The sequence below is a fragment of the Dendropsophus ebraccatus genome, chromosome 14 (genome assembly GCF_027789765.1).
Source record: "Dendropsophus ebraccatus isolate aDenEbr1 chromosome 14, aDenEbr1.pat, whole genome shotgun sequence".
Taxonomy (NCBI): domain Eukaryota; kingdom Metazoa; phylum Chordata; class Amphibia; order Anura; family Hylidae; genus Dendropsophus; species Dendropsophus ebraccatus.
In genome coordinates, this window is record NC_091467.1 from 54,450,085 (window position 1) to 54,464,086 (window position 14,002).

The following is a 14,002-nucleotide window of genomic DNA, read 5'->3' on the forward strand; positions in this document are numbered from 1 at the left end:
TTCGGGAAACCGTTGTGGCCATCGCTTCTCGGCCTTTTGGCTAAGATCAAGTGTAGTATCTGTTCTTATCAGTTTAATATCTGATACGTCCCCTATCTGGGGACCATATATTAAATGGATTTTTAGAACAGGGAGATGGAAAAAGAGCTTGCTCTGTCCTCTCCAGGCATTGACCTGGTATTGCAGTGCCTCCAGGTTCAGTGCACCCCCTAATGAGTTTGCAAAAAACAGAGCAAAAGAATGAAGAAGGAAACAAGCCGGCTGCACCTGAAACTACTGTGTTGCAAGAAACATCCCTCCCTCGAGTGTGTTGTGCGCAGGTGGACCGACCCCGAAAAATTAGCCCCCGAGTGTGGCTACGAAAAGTTTGTTTGTCCAAGACTTGCTGGCCTCTGTTGCCATGGCAACCAACTGCCAGACTTGTTTACAACTTGGCTGCCGGGCCAGTGCTGGTGATGTCATCGCGGGACGTGATGTCATCAAGGCTTTGCTGCTATACACAGCTGCCAGCACAACAAGCAGCTCAGTTGCAGCCGGTCAAGCGACCGAGCAGGTAGGTGGAAAGGTAGGTGCCGTTTATTAAACCGTTTCCTTTGTATTTCCTGGTGGCCGATGGCCGATGTATCCTGCTGATGCTGCCTGCCTACGGCTCCAGCTGGGAGAATTCACCCTCCATGTTCTTTGATAGATAGATTAGATACATTAGATAAGATAGATAGATAGATAGATAGATAGGTAGGTAGGTAGGTAGGTACTAATAATAAGCTAGCCAGCTAGGCAGCCAGCCACAGAGACAGCCAGCCAGCTACAGAGACAGCCAGCCAAAGAGCTAGCTGCATGTCATGTATGCCAGACAGAGACGGAGACAGAGACAGAGACGTGTATGTCTGCCATCCATCAGGTGGAAGCAGACGCAGTGTGATTGGGGGGTGGAGCTATTCAGATTTGAGAGCAGAAAGGAAGACAGAGGCAGTGCTAGGCAATAGGAGATGCAGTGTGAAAGCACGTCCGGTCCGCCATCTGAGAGGGTGGAGCGCATAATAGGGTATGTATGTATGTCTGGCTTCGCCTTAACAAGAAGGACGTGGTGTCCGAGAAGGGGAGTTTTCGGGAAACCGTTGTGGCCATCGCTTCTCGGCCTTTTGGCTAAGATCAAGTGTAGTATCTGTTCTTATCAGTTTAATATCTGATACGTCCCCTATCTGGGGACCATATATTAAATGGATTTTTAGAACAGGGAGATGGAAAAAGAGCTTGCTCTGTCCTCTCCAGGCATTGACCTGGTATTGCAGTGCCTCCAGGTTCAGTGCACCCCCTAATGAGTTTGCAAAAAACAGAGCAAAAGAATGAAGAAGGAAACAAGCCGGCTGCACCTGAAACTACTGTGTTGCAAGAAACATCCCTCCCTCGAGTGTGTTGTGCGCAGGTGGACCGACCCCGAAAAATTAGCCCCCGAGTGTGGCTACGAAAAGTTTGTTTGTCCAAGACTTGCTGGCCTCTGTTGCCATGGCAACCAACTGCCAGACTTGTTTACAACTTGGCTGCCGGGCCAGTGCTGGTGATGTCATCGCGGGACGTGATGTCATCAAGGCTTTGCTGCTATACACAGCTGCCAGCACAACAAGCAGCTCAGTTGCAGCCGGTCAAGCGACCGAGCAGGTAGGTGGAAAGGTAGGTGCCGTTTATTAAACCGTTTCCTTTGTATTTCCTGGTGGCCGATGGCCGATGTATCCTGCTGATGCTGCCTGCCTACGGCTCCAGCTGGGAGAATTCACCCTCCATGTTCTTTGATAGATAGATTAGATACATTAGATAAGATAGATAGATAGATAGATAGATAGATAGGTAGGTAGGTAGGTAGGTAGGTAGGTACTAATAATAAGCTAGCCAGCTAGGCAGCCAGCCACAGAGACAGCCAGCCAGCTACAGAGACAGCCAGCCAAAGAGCTAGCTGCATGTCATGTATGCCAGACAGAGACGGAGACAGAGACAGAGACGTGTATGTCTGCCATCCATCAGGTGGAAGCAGACGCAGTGTGATTGGGGGGTGGAGCTATTCAGATTTGAGAGCAGAAAGGAAGACAGAGGCAGTGCTAGGCAATAGGAGATGCAGTGTGAAAGCACGTCCGGTCCGCCATCTGAGAGGGTGGAGCGCATAATAGGGTATGTATGTATGTCTGGCTTCGCCTTAACAAGAAGGACGTGGTGTCCGAGAAGGGGAGTTTTCGGGAAACCGTTGTGGCCATCGCTTCTCGGCCTTTTGGCTAAGATCAAGTGTAGTATCTGTTCTTATCAGTTTAATATCTGATACGTCCCCTATCTGGGGACCATATATTAAATGGATTTTTAGAACAGGGAGATGGAAAAAGAGCTTGCTCTGTCCTCTCCAGGCATTGACCTGGTATTGCAGTGCCTCCAGGTTCAGTGCACCCCCTAATGAGTTTGCAAAAAACAGAGCAAAAGAATGAAGAAGGAAACAAGCCGGCTGCACCTGAAACTACTGTGTTGCAAGAAACATCCCTCCCTCGAGTGTGTTGTGCGCAGGTGGACCGACCCCGAAAAATTAGCCCCCGAGTGTGGCTACGAAAAGTTTGTTTGTCCAAGACTTGCTGGCCTCTGTTGCCATGGCAACCAACTGCCAGACTTGTTTACAACTTGGCTGCCGGGCCAGTGCTGGTGATGTCATCGCGGGACGTGATGTCATCAAGGCTTTGCTGCTATACACAGCTGCCAGCACAACAAGCAGCTCAGTTGCAGCCGGTCAAGCGACCGAGCAGGTAGGTGGAAAGGTAGGTGCCGTTTATTAAACCGTTTCCTTTGTATTTCCTGGTGGCCGATGGCCGATGTATCCTGCTGATGCTGCCTGCCTACGGCTCCAGCTGGGAGAATTCACCCTCCATGTTCTTTGATAGATAGATTAGATACATTAGATAAGATAGATAGATAGATAGATAGATAGATAGATAGATAGGTAGGTAGGTAGGTAGGTACTAATAATAAGCTAGCCAGCTAGGCAGCCAGCCACAGAGACAGCCAGCCAGCTACAGAGACAGCCAGCCAAAGAGCTAGCTGCATGTCATGTATGCCAGACAGAGACGGAGACAGAGACAGAGACGTGTATGTCTGCCATCCATCAGGTGGAAGCAGACGCAGTGTGATTGGGGGGTGGAGCTATTCAGATTTGAGAGCAGAAAGGAAGACAGAGGCAGTGCTAGGCAATAGGAGATGCAGTGTGAAAGCACGTCCGGTCCGCCATCTGAGAGGGTGGAGCGCATAATAGGGTATGTATGTATGTCTGGCTTCGCCTTAACAAGAAGGACGTGGTGTCCGAGAAGGGGAGTTTTCGGGAAACCGTTGTGGCCATCGCTTCTCGGCCTTTTGGCTAAGATCAAGTGTAGTATCTACAGGAGATCTGGTTGAAAGGTGTCCGGGGTACCCGACCTGTTGGCCTTGGAGAAGTGGCTCCATGCTGCTATTGGCAGGCGGATTAGTCCCCGGGCAACGAGAGGCGATCTCACCTATCTGCGGTTAGCAGGTGAGGTGTTCTTGCGTGTCCTTTTTTCTGTTCAGGAGTCGTTGGTTTGGACCTAACGCTATGGAGGCTACAAACCAGGATGGATCATCCACCGGAGAGGTTCCATCATATGCACGTATACGGAATGGAGTCCGGTTTATTCTGCATGATGCTGAGAAAAAGGAGAAGGGACTGGCCTTTATCGTGGAGGAACTTCTGATCAAGTTGTTTGGAGTGAAGAAGAACCAGATCTTGGCCATATTGGAGTTCCCCAGACGAGGTGTTTACGACCTAGTGCTGAACTCAGAGGAGGATCACAGCTTTCTTATGGGTAAGCTGGAATGTGTGAGGGAAAATGTGTTGCTAAATGGAACTGACGTTTTTTCTCATTTCCCGAGGAGAGAACGCATAGTGACTGTTAGAATGTACAGTCCGTATATTGAAGAAGAGGAAATAACGGACTATTTATCAAGATTTTGCGAAGACATCGTCCCAAAAGGAAAGGTCCTAAACCAATATGGATTGTGGACCATGAAGTGGAAATTTGTGGTGAAATTTAAAGCCCTGAAAGATGGGAGCCTGGATGTTCCGCCGGGCCGGTTTAAGATTGGTCGGGTCAACGGAGACCTGTTTTTTGCAGGCATGGAGGACTTCTGCAGGAAATGCAAGAAATATGGACATGTTAAAGATAACTGTACAGTACTTTGGTGCGGGAAGTGTCAGAAGGAGGGACATTTGCCTGACACGTGCAATCAGCGGAAAACATGTAATCTGTGTGGTAGTGTTGATCACTTATATGCTTCTTGCCCTAAGAAAAGGAAAAGAAATAGGGAAAAAGAAAAGGAGGAGCCTACACCTGGGAAAGTGAGTAGAGAGGAGAGTGTCCCGAAGGAGGTGGTCCCGGAGTGTGAGGGCAGCCCTGGTCCTTCAGTCAAGAGGGCTTCCAGGGAGGGAGAGAGGAAAAAGGAGAAGAAAAAGGAGACAGAAGAGGGGAAGGTGTGGTCTGAAAGACCTTATACAGAGGAGGAAAGGAAGGATCATGATTGTGTGTCAAAAGAGTTTTGGGTGCAGGTGGAGGCTCTAGAGAGGGGGTCCTTCTGCAACCATTTAAGTGAAGCAGTCACGTCTCATGTAGAAAAGCATCGTAAAAGGTTCTGTGAAACTTACAAAGTACCCCCAAATATTATTAGAAGATTAGAGGAGTCAAGTTCAGTATCTTTTGTTATGATTCGTTTATTGTGTTATTTTGCTTTCAAAGGCGGTATGAGACCTTGATTTGTGTTATGTTTTTTCTCCGTTTTTGTTATGTACATTGAATTGTAAATTTGAGTTTTGTTGTGTTTGTTTGATTAGTTAAAATTCTTTTATTTGTAAAATAATTTGTTTTGAATAAAATCGTTGATATCCCCTTTGTGGGATAGCCAACTTAAAAAAAAAATCTGTTCTTATCAGTTTAATATCTGATACGTCCCCTATCTGGGGACCATATATTAAATGGATTTTTAGAACAGGGAGATGGAAAAAGAGCTTGCTCTGTCCTCTCCAGGCATTGACCTGGTATTGCAGTGCCTCCAGGTTCAGTGCACCCCCTAATGAGTTTGCAAAAAACAGAGCAAAAGAATGAAGAAGGAAACAAGCCGGCTGCACCTGAAACTACTGTGTTGCAAGAAACATCCCTCCCTCGAGTGTGTTGTGCGCAGGTGGACCGACCCCGAAAAATTAGCCCCCGAGTGTGGCTACGAAAAGTTTGTTTGTCCAAGACTTGCTGGCCTCTGTTGCCATGGCAACCAACTGCCAGACTTGTTTACAACTTGGCTGCCGGGCCAGTGCTGGTGATGTCATCGCGGGACGTGATGTCATCAAGGCTTTGCTGCTATACACAGCTGCCAGCACAACAAGCAGCTCAGTTGCAGCCGGTCAAGCGACCGAGCAGGTAGGTGGAAAGGTAGGTGCCGTTTATTAAACCGTTTCCTTTGTATTTCCTGGTGGCCGATGGCCGATGTATCCTGCTGATGCTGCCTGCCTACGGCTCCAGCTGGGAGAATTCACCCTCCATGTTCTTTGATAGATAGATTAGATACATTAGATAAGATAGATAGATAGATAGATAGATAGATAGATAGATAGATAGATAGATAGGTAGGTAGGTAGGTACTAATAATAAGCTAGCCAGCTAGGCAGCCAGCCACAGAGACAGCCAGCCAGCTACAGAGACAGCCAGCCAAAGAGCTAGCTGCATGTCATGTATGCCAGACAGAGACGGAGACAGAGACAGAGACGTGTATGTCTGCCATCCATCAGGTGGAAGCAGACGCAGTGTGATTGGGGGGTGGAGCTATTCAGATTTGAGAGCAGAAAGGAAGACAGAGGCAGTGCTAGGCAATAGGAGATGCAGTGTGAAAGCACGTCCGGTCCGCCATCTGAGAGGGTGGAGCGCATAATAGGGTATGTATGTATGTCTGGCTTCGCCTTAACAAGAAGGACGTGGTGTCCGAGAAGGGGAGTTTTCGGGAAACCGTTGTGGCCATCGCTTCTCGGCCTTTTGGCTAAGATCAAGTGTAGTTTCTACAGGAGATCTGGTCAGAAGGTGCCTGGGGTACCCGACCTGTCGGCCTTGGAGGATTGTCTCCTTGCAGCTATAGGCAGGCGGATTAGTCCCCAGGCAACGGGAAGCGATCTCACCTACCTGCGGTCAGCGGGTGAGGTGTTTCTGTCAAGTTTCTTTTTCCTGCACAGAGTCTTTCGCTATTGCTGGACTTGAGAATATGGAGTCTACAAACCAGGATGGGTCGAATTTTGGAGAAGTGCCATCGTATGCCCGAATCCGTAACGGTGTGCGGTTTATGCTGAGAGACCCGGAGAAAAAGGCGATGGGACTTTCGTTTGTTGTCGAGGAACTTCTATTCAAGTTGCTTGATGTTCGGAAGGACCAGATCTTGGCAATGCTCGAATTTCCTAAGAGAGGATGCTACGATCTAGTGTTGAACTCCGAGGAGGACTACTGCTGTCTAATGGGTAAGCTAGACGGTGTGAAAGGAAATGTTTTGCTGAACGGAATTGACATACTATCTCATTTTCCGAGGAGGGAACGTTTACTGACGGTTCGAATGTACAGTCCGTACATCTCAGAGGAGGAAATATCCACCTTCTTGTCAAGGTTTTGTGAAGAGGTCATCCCCAAAGGCAAAGTTTTAAACCAATACGGGTTATGGACAATGAAAAGAAGATTTGCTGTCAAGTTTAAAGAGCTGGAGGATGGAAGCTTGTGTGTTCCGCCGGGACGATTCAAAATAGGTCATGTTAATGGAGACCTATTCTTTGCCGGGATGGAGGACTTTTGCAGAAATTGCAAAAAATATGGACATTTGAAAGAAAATTGTGCAGAAATATGGTGTAAGAAATGTCAAAAAGAAGGACATTCATTTGATTCATGTGATCAAAAAAAATTGTGTCATTTATGTGGTAGCACTGAACATTTGTATGCTGCATGCCCGGTTAAAAAGAAACGGGGGAGGGAGAAGGAGGAAGGTCAGGAAGCAGCTAGGGAAACTGAGAGTTCCCAACGGGAGGGAAGTACAGACCTCTCTGTAAAGCGAGGTCCAAGGAGTGTAGAGAAAAAGACAACAGTAAGACCTCTTTCAGAAGAAGAGAAAAAAGACTATGTGACAGTGCCAAAAACTATTTGGGAGCAGATAGAGGCTTTGGAGAGAGATCTCTTTCTCTCTTGTTTGCACCAAAAGGTATCATTACATCTAGAAAGATATGGGAAAAGATTCTTTGAAAGTTATAAGGTACCCCCAGAAGTTATTAGACGGTTTGAAGAATCAGGTTCAAAGTCTATGACTATGATACGTATTTTGTCATACTTTGCGTACAAAGGAGGTATGAGAGATTGAATATGTGGGATATGATTAAGAATTTGATTTTGTTATTGTTTTGTTTTGGATTAATAATTTTATTTTTGTTTGTTTGTTTAAATTTCTGTAAATATAAGAATTTGTTTTAAATAAAAGTGTTGTTATCCCTTTATGGGATAGTCAACTTAAAAAAAAAAAAAAAATCTGTTCTTATCAGTTTAATATCTGATACGTCCCCTATCTGGGGACCATATATTAAATGGATTTTTAGAACAGGGAGATGGAAAAAGAGCTTGCTCTGTCCTCTCCAGGCATTGACCTGGTATTGCAGTGCCTCCAGGTTCAGTGCACCCCCTAATGAGTTTGCAAAAAACAGAGCAAAAGAATGAAGAAGGAAACAAGCCGGCTGCACCTGAAACTACTGTGTTGCAAGAAACATCCCTCCCTCGAGTGTGTTGTGCGCAGGTGGACCGACCCCGAAAAATTAGCCCCCGAGTGTGGCTACGAAAAGTTTGTTTGTCCAAGACTTGCTGGCCTCTGTTGCCATGGCAACCAACTGCCAGACTTGTTTACAACTTGGCTGCCGGGCCAGTGCTGGTGATGTCATCGCGGGACGTGATGTCATCAAGGCTTTGCTGCTATACACAGCTGCCAGCACAACAAGCAGCTCAGTTGCAGCCGGTCAAGCGACCGAGCAGGTAGGTGGAAAGGTAGGTGCCGTTTATTAAACCGTTTCCTTTGTATTTCCTGGTGGCCGATGGCCGATGTATCCTGCTGATGCTGCCTGCCTACGGCTCCAGCTGGGAGAATTCACCCTCCATGTTCTTTGATAGATAGATTAGATACATTAGATAAGATAGATAGATAGATAGATAGATAGATAGATAGATAGGTAGGTAGGTAGGTACTAATAATAAGCTAGCCAGCTAGGCAGCCAGCCACAGAGACAGCCAGCCAGCTACAGAGACAGCCAGCCAAAGAGCTAGCTGCATGTCATGTATGCCAGACAGAGACGGAGACAGAGACAGAGACGTGTATGTCTGCCATCCATCAGGTGGAAGCAGACGCAGTGTGATTGGGGGGTGGAGCTATTCAGATTTGAGAGCAGAAAGGAAGACAGAGGCAGTGCTAGGCAATAGGAGATGCAGTGTGAAAGCACGTCCGGTCCGCCATCTGAGAGGGTGGAGCGCATAATAGGGTATGTATGTATGTCTGGCTTCGCCTTAACAAGAAGGACGTGGTGTCCGAGAAGGGGAGTTTTCGGGAAACCGTTGTGGCCATCGCTTCTCGGCCTTTTGGCTAAGATCAAGTGTAGTATCTGCAGGAGATCTGGTCGGAAGGTGCCTGGGGTACCCGACCTGTCGGCCTTGGAGGATTACCTCCTTGTTGCTATTGGCAGGCGGCTTAGTCCCCAGGCAACGGGAAGCGATCACACCTGCCTGCATCTGCAGGTGAGGTGCTCCGTGGGTTCGTTTTTTCGTTTGGAGTCATTTGAAGATGGAGGTGACCAACGAGGATGGAACTGTGCCGGAAGAAGTCCCTACTTATGCGAGGATAAGGAATGCGATTCGTTTTACGCTGAAGGATTCCAGGAAGAAAGAATTGGGCCTTGTGTTTCTGGTGGAGGAAGTTTTCTTTAAACTTCTGGGCCTGCAGCGGAGCCAAATCCTGGCGTTGCTGGAGTTCCCGAGGCGTGGGATATATGATCTGGTGCTAAGTTCAGAAGAGGACCACAGCTATCTTTTGGGTAAGCTGGAATATGTTAGGAATAATGATGTGTTGAATGGTATTGATATCGTTTCCCATTTCCCGAGGAGAGAAAGACTGGTCACTATAAGAATGTATAGCCCATACGTGCCAGAAGAGGAGATTGCTGCTTTCTTGGGGAGATATTGTGAAGAAGTCACGACAAAAGGAAAAGTCTTGAATCAGTTTGGGCTTTGGACCATGAAGTGGAAATTTTTGGTAAGATTCAAGATGTCGGAGGATGGAAAGTTATGTGTCCCTCCTGGGCGTTTCAAGATCGGATCCATTAATGGTGATTTATATTTTGCGGGGATGGAGCTTTTTTGTAGGCGATGTAAACAGTACGGCCATACAAAGGACCACTGTACAGTCCTTTTTTGTGTAAGATGTCAGAAAGAAGGACATGTAGCTGAGTCTTGTGATCAAGAGAAAGCTTGCCATTTGTGTGGGAGCAGAGAGCATTTGTACGCCTCCTGTCCTGTCAAAAAGAAAGGTGCAAGTGAGCAAGAGGATGTACTGGAGGCCACTGGGGGTACAGGAAGTTCCTCACAGGAGGAAAGAAGTAAGGAGGAGATGGAGGATCCAAAGGGAGGCAAGGAGGGTCCCCAGCAGGAGGAAGAAATGGATATTTCAATCAGAAGGGTTCCTAAGGTAAGGGAGAAAGTCCCAAGGGAAATTGAAAATGTGCCGGTAGAGTTAGAAGTAAAAAAGAAAATAGCAAGATCCCTCACAGAAGAAGAAAGGAGGGACTATGCCTTGGTGCCGCAAGATTTGTGGGAGCATATAGACTCACTGGATAGGAGATTCCCTCTTAGGAGGTTGCAGGATAGAGTAATTGCGCATCTGGAGAAGCACGGGGATAGGTTCTTTGAAACTTATTATGTACCCTCGGATATCAGGGAAAAGATAGAAAAGTCAGGATCAAGATCGCCTATTGTCATTCGTTTGTTGTCCTTTTTTGCCTTTAAAGCAGGCATGAGAGGCTGAAGATATGGTTTTTTTTTTTTTTTTTTTTCTTGTTATAGTAATGGGTTTAGCTTAATTTAGTACTTCACTTTGTTTTGTTGTATAGGGGTTATTAAGTGGTATTGTTTTTTGTATTTGTTTTGTGTTTTTTTTACTTGGTATGATGGTTTAAAAGATTAAAAGGACCATGATGATGAGATGGTTTGAGTAATGACGAAGATGTGAACAGTTTCTTCTGTTTATATCGTTTTTTAACCATTCTGAATGGTTTTAAAAAAAAAAAAAAAAAAAAAAAAAATCTGTTCTTATCAGTTTAATATCTGATACGTCCCCTATCTGGGGACCATATATTAAATGGATTTTTAGAACAGGGAGATGGAAAAAGAGCTTGCTCTGTCCTCTCCAGGCATTGACCTGGTATTGCAGTGCCTCCAGGTTCAGTGCACCCCCTAATGAGTTTGCAAAAAACAGAGCAAAAGAATGAAGAAGGAAACAAGCCGGCTGCACCTGAAACTACTGTGTTGCAAGAAACATCCCTCCCTCGAGTGTGTTGTGCGCAGGTGGACCGACCCCGAAAAATTAGCCCCCGAGTGTGGCTACGAAAAGTTTGTTTGTCCAAGACTTGCTGGCCTCTGTTGCCATGGCAACCAACTGCCAGACTTGTTTACAACTTGGCTGCCGGGCCAGTGCTGGTGATGTCATCGCGGGACGTGATGTCATCAAGGCTTTGCTGCTATACACAGCTGCCAGCACAACAAGCAGCTCAGTTGCAGCCGGTCAAGCGACCGAGCAGGTAGGTGGAAAGGTAGGTGCCGTTTATTAAACCGTTTCCTTTGTATTTCCTGGTGGCCGATGGCCGATGTATCCTGCTGATGCTGCCTGCCTACGGCTCCAGCTGGGAGAATTCACCCTCCATGTTCTTTGATAGATAGATTAGATACATTAGATAAGATAGATAGATAGATAGATAGATAGATAGGTAGGTAGGTAGGTAGGTACTAATAATAAGCTAGCCAGCTAGGCAGCCAGCCACAGAGACAGCCAGCCAGCTACAGAGACAGCCAGCCAAAGAGCTAGCTGCATGTCATGTATGCCAGACAGAGACGGAGACAGAGACAGAGACGTGTATGTCTGCCATCCATCAGGTGGAAGCAGACGCAGTGTGATTGGGGGGTGGAGCTATTCAGATTTGAGAGCAGAAAGGAAGACAGAGGCAGTGCTAGGCAATAGGAGATGCAGTGTGAAAGCACGTCCGGTCCGCCATCTGAGAGGGTGGAGCGCATAATAGGGTATGTATGTCTGGCTTCGCCTTAACAAGAAGGACGTGGTGTCCGAGAAGGGGAGTTTTCGGGAAACCGTTGTGGCCATCGCTTCTCGGCCTTTTGGCTAAGATCAAGTGTAGTATCTGTTCTTATCAGTTTAATATCTGATACGTCCCCTATCTGGGGACCATATATTAAATGGATTTTTAGAACAGGGAGATGGAAAAAGAGCTTGCTCTGTCCTCTCCAGGCATTGACCTGGTATTGCAGTGCCTCCAGGTTCAGTGCACCCCCTAATGAGTTTGCAAAAAACAGAGCAAAAGAATGAAGAAGGAAACAAGCCGGCTGCACCTGAAACTACTGTGTTGCAAGAAACATCCCTCGAGTGTGTTGTGCGCAGGTGGACCGACCCCGAAAAATTAGCCCGAGTGTGGCTACGAAAAGTTTGTTTGTCCAAGACTTGCTGGCCTCTGTTGCCATGGCAACCAACTGGCAGAGTTGTTTACAACTTGGCTGCCGGGCCAGTGCTGGTGATGTCATCGCGGGACGTGATGTCATCAAGGCTTTGCTGCTATGCACAGCTGCCAGCACAACAAGCAGCTCAGTTGCAGCCGGTCAAGCGACCGAGCAGGTAGGTGGAAAGGTAGGTGCAGTTTATTAAACCGTTTCCTTTGGATTTGATTTCCTGGTGGCCGATGTATCCTGCTGATGCTGCCTGCCTACGGCTCCAGCTGGGAGAATTCACCCTCCATGTTCTTTGATAGATAGATTAGATACATTAGATAGAATAGATAGGATAGATAGGATAGATAAGATAGGATAGATAAGATAGGATAGAATAGATAGAATAGATAGATAGATAGATAGATAGATAGATAGGTACTAATAATAAGCTAGCCAGCTAGGCAGCCAGCCACAGAGACAGCCAGCCAGCTACAGAGACAGCCAGCCAAAGAGCTAGCTGCATGTCATGTATGCCAGACAGAGACGGAGACAGAGACAGAGACGTGTATGTCTGCCATCCATCAGGTGGAAGCAGACGCAGTGTGATTGGGGGGTGGAGCTATTCAGATTTGAGAGCAGAAAGGAAGACAGAGGCAGTGCTAGGCAATAGGAGATGCAGTGTGAAAGCACGTCCGGTCCGCCATCTGAGAGGGTGGAGCGCATAATAGGGTATGTATGTCTGGCTTCGCCTTAACAAGAAGGTCGTGGTGTCCGAGAAGGGGAGTTTTCGGGAAAGCGTTGTGGCCATCGCTTCTCGGCCTTTTGGCTAAGATCAAGTGTAGTGCTGTTTATTCGTATCCGGCACTGCCTTGGTCTGGTCCGAAGGTGCTCCGGTACCCTCTCTCTCTGCCTTGGGGGATCGTCCTTTCCCTTGTGGTGGGACTTAACCCCCTTGCAGCTATTGGGAGAGAGGCTTAGTCCGGGGCAACGAGTTGCGATCCCCCCAAACCTCTGACTGCCGGCGGGCATAAGAGGAATTTGGTTACGTTGCATTGTAACGTGGCTATCTGACGCACAAACCCATCATGGATTTTGATTCAGATGGGATACCGGGCTATGCCCGAATCAAGAACACCGTGAGAATCATCGTGACGGAGGAAAAGGCGACATCCTGCGGATTGAAATACTTGGTGGAGACCGTACTTGGAGATGTTTTTAATATCCAGAAGCGGGAGATCCTGGCCGTGCAAGACTACCCCAAGAGAAGAACCTACGACATTACCTTCACGCAAGGTGGCATTTTCCAGGATCTAATGGCGGCAATCCCTGACAAAAAAGACCCCAGATTGCAAGGTATTAAATTTATAGAGCACGTTTTAGATATCTCCAAGCTGATTGTTGTGAAGATGTATTGTCCATTTGCTGACCTGGAAGAAATCAAATCGTTTTTATCCGCTTATTTTAAATCAGTTCAATGTGTGGGAAAAATTATGAATGAAGTTGGGGTCTGGACTTCAAAATGGAGATTTAGAGTTACATGTTTTAAAGATGCTGCTTTTCCCGGAGGAGTCAAATTGCCGCCAGCCCGCTTCAAACTTGGTGAAATGACAGGGGATATTTATTTTGCCGGAATGCCACCATTTTGCAGGTCTTGTCATTTGTACGGTCACACCAAGGAGGATTGCAGCTGCACCTGTAGGAATTGTGGCAGCTCTTCTCACGACATCAGACAGTGTCCAATGGGGAAAACTTGCAGGAACTGCCACCGAGTTGGTCACTTATTCGCTTTTTGCCCCCACAGAAGCCGCCCAACGGGGAAGCCTGAGCAACAGCCAAAGGGTCCAAAGCAGCCGGAAGACCAACCAGCCCCCCCACAGGGAGAGGAAGCGGGAGGAGAAGGTATGGATACATCTGAAGCCCCCCTCCAAACAGGTGTTGACGGCCCTAAGGAAAGAAGGGCAAAGCGTAGAGCCAGCGGTCAGCCGACGGGGAAACCTCCCCAGGCATCTGGGGCCGCGGATACCCCGGTGGAGGCTGACCAGGGGCTGCGGCCTAGCACAGGCCCACCTGTCCCTGAGGCAGAGGACCCGGGCGGAGCAGCGGTTACAAAAAGACGCAAAGCGTACTCGGAGGTGGTAAAAGGGGAGCCGATGGTAGTACCGGAAGGGAACCCAGTGGACGCTCCCCTTAGGGTGCCACCAAAAGCCTCTCCC

The 14,002-nt window shown here is 47.5% G+C and overlaps 6 non-coding genes and 3 pseudogenes across 6 annotated transcripts; all 9 read left to right on the forward strand.

Moving 5' to 3' along the window:
* The first annotated feature begins 20 nt into the window (after positions 1-20).
* Positions 21-211, forward strand: LOC138773369 (U2 spliceosomal RNA). Its single transcript, XR_011360073.1, has one exon. It is a non-coding gene; the product is annotated as a U2 spliceosomal RNA (small nuclear RNA).
* A 915-nt stretch (positions 212-1,126) lies between these two features.
* Positions 1,127-1,317, forward strand: LOC138773370 (U2 spliceosomal RNA). Its single transcript, XR_011360074.1, has one exon. It is a non-coding gene; the product is annotated as a U2 spliceosomal RNA (small nuclear RNA).
* Positions 1,318-2,244: 927 nt separating this feature from the next.
* Positions 2,245-2,435, forward strand: LOC138773372 (U2 spliceosomal RNA). The gene has a single exon (XR_011360075.1). It is a non-coding gene; the product is annotated as a U2 spliceosomal RNA (small nuclear RNA).
* A 927-nt stretch (positions 2,436-3,362) lies between these two features.
* Positions 3,363-3,518, forward strand: LOC138773139 (U2 spliceosomal RNA; annotated as a pseudogene).
* A 1,399-nt stretch (positions 3,519-4,917) lies between these two features.
* On the forward strand, positions 4,918-5,105 carry LOC138773506 (U2 spliceosomal RNA). Its single transcript, XR_011360155.1, has one exon. It is a non-coding gene; the product is annotated as a U2 spliceosomal RNA (small nuclear RNA).
* A 2,429-nt stretch (positions 5,106-7,534) lies between these two features.
* On the forward strand, positions 7,535-7,727 carry LOC138773499 (U2 spliceosomal RNA). The gene has a single exon (XR_011360149.1). It is a non-coding gene; the product is annotated as a U2 spliceosomal RNA (small nuclear RNA).
* A 923-nt stretch (positions 7,728-8,650) lies between these two features.
* On the forward strand, positions 8,651-8,789 carry LOC138773711 (U2 spliceosomal RNA; annotated as a pseudogene).
* A 1,537-nt stretch (positions 8,790-10,326) lies between these two features.
* Positions 10,327-10,534, forward strand: LOC138773526 (U2 spliceosomal RNA; annotated as a pseudogene).
* Positions 10,535-11,449: 915 nt separating this feature from the next.
* LOC138773373 (U2 spliceosomal RNA) lies at positions 11,450-11,640 on the forward strand. Its single transcript, XR_011360076.1, has one exon. It is a non-coding gene; the product is annotated as a U2 spliceosomal RNA (small nuclear RNA).
* The last annotated feature ends 2,362 nt before the right edge of the window (positions 11,641-14,002 follow it).